This window comes from Coenobita brevimanus, chromosome 14, assembly GCF_032717465.1.
Source record: "Coenobita brevimanus isolate Jiangsu-jjx chromosome 14, ASM3271746v2, whole genome shotgun sequence".
NCBI classification, from domain to species: Eukaryota; Metazoa; Arthropoda; class Malacostraca; order Decapoda; family Coenobitidae; genus Coenobita; species Coenobita brevimanus.
The window spans coordinates 52,207,907-52,209,667 of NC_136967.1; positions in this window are offsets into that span (position 1 = coordinate 52,207,907).

Consider the following 1,761-nt stretch of genomic DNA (forward strand, 5'->3'; position numbering starts at 1 on the left):
TAACAGTAAATGTTTTGTTCTTTGGTGATATTTCTTTGAGCATAAGGCTTCATTAGGCTGTCCATTAAAGGAAAGGCATCATCTCCTTTGAAAATATATGGCATATGACAACCAGGCAGTGTTTGGTTCAGGGATGTGTAGCGTTTCTTCTTTCAACTGTTTGCAGAAATTAGTGTAAACAAACACACCACCATCGGAAACCCTACCGTTCGAACCATCATCAACCATCATAAATTAATAGATGGCATTAACAACAGCCATTAGTACCACACTGAATGTGTGCCTGTAGTTGAAGTAATATAAACCAGACCCAAGCGGCTTTCTAGTCTCATCATGTTTTCCATTGTTGGCCCCAGTATAGTGAAGAAATTACCTCGTCATTTCAGATGCATCTGCTACGTTCCTCCAATCACTTGCTATCTGTGGTATTTATAAAACAGAAAGGAAAGCGTGTACTTTCTCACGTGGACCATCATCAATGTCAATGCAAGCTACACGTACATTTCCCCCACACTTCCATTGGCAGCCAATCCCTCATCTTTGTGCTGTCACTCACAGACTTTTCTAGCCAGGGAACAGAGATAGTCTGGTGGAAGTTAATTTCGTTCACTAGGTACTGCATTATTGCTAATGTAAAGATTGCCTGGAAGAAGGACAGGATTGTCCATGGACCTGCCTCCAGCTCTTGGATCTGCACACCTGCCCATGTTGCATCAAAGGCACGTAGTGATGGCTCGAATCCTTCACCCTCATCCCACACAAAGATATAAAGCCTGCCGACACTGGGGACACTTGGAAGTGATGTTGGCCCACCTGCATATTTCTTAGCACCATGTGCACGCCCATGCCCACGTGTGCAGGAGCAGAAACGACCAGTGGCACGGCCACGAGCAAGGGGAGGAGGAGAAGGAGAGATGGAGGTGGGGGACGACAAGGGTGATGACTCACCTGAGGCTGGGACTCCCTGGGGAGATGCTGGCTGGCCATGCAGACCACGTGTGGTCCTTGTTTCCACATATGAAGGGCCAGGTAGTGATGAAATGACTTTTGAAGTGCTTGGTTGTGGTGATGTGGGTCATGGGAAGGAAAGAGGAAACTGCACTTGTTACAAGTGTGGTGGTGAGGTGCGGTGGCAGTGTTTGTTTAGTATATGACCTTCATCATCAGCACCATCTCCTTCACTGTTTTTCTGCTCCAGGGTCATCCACCTCTTCCTCAGAGGTGAAGGCATTGCTACCATAGCTCCAGCTTCCTGAAGCACTTTGATGGCCTTCTCGGATGTGTCAGGGTGGGAAGGGGAAGAAGCACATGAGACATCGCTCTTGATGTGATAACTTCCTGCTTATTCTGAGGAAGTTTCGCGACTGTTGGTTACACTCGACACAGTCTCCTCTAAAGTGAGCCCTATTGCACTAACACTGAGCCCTTCCTTGGTATCAACTGGCAAAAGTTTGGCAGGGGTAGATGATGCCTGAGAGACGGGCAGATTCGGATGAGAAAAGTGCCCATCGACAGGCATTTCAATAAGCATCATATACTGTACACAGGCAATTATTACATGTTCCAGTGTTGACAAAGTATTTACTTGAACAGGGTACTGGGTCCTGTGGGACTGTCTGTGCCAGTAGGAAGAATTTTCCATCCGTCCCTTAAAAAAATGAGAAAGGTGACCTGCTAACTCAGAAATGTGGTAACATTTTGGCCATTCACTGGCATGATAAGCAGAAGGTGAACATGTTGACCACGGTTCAACATTGGGTC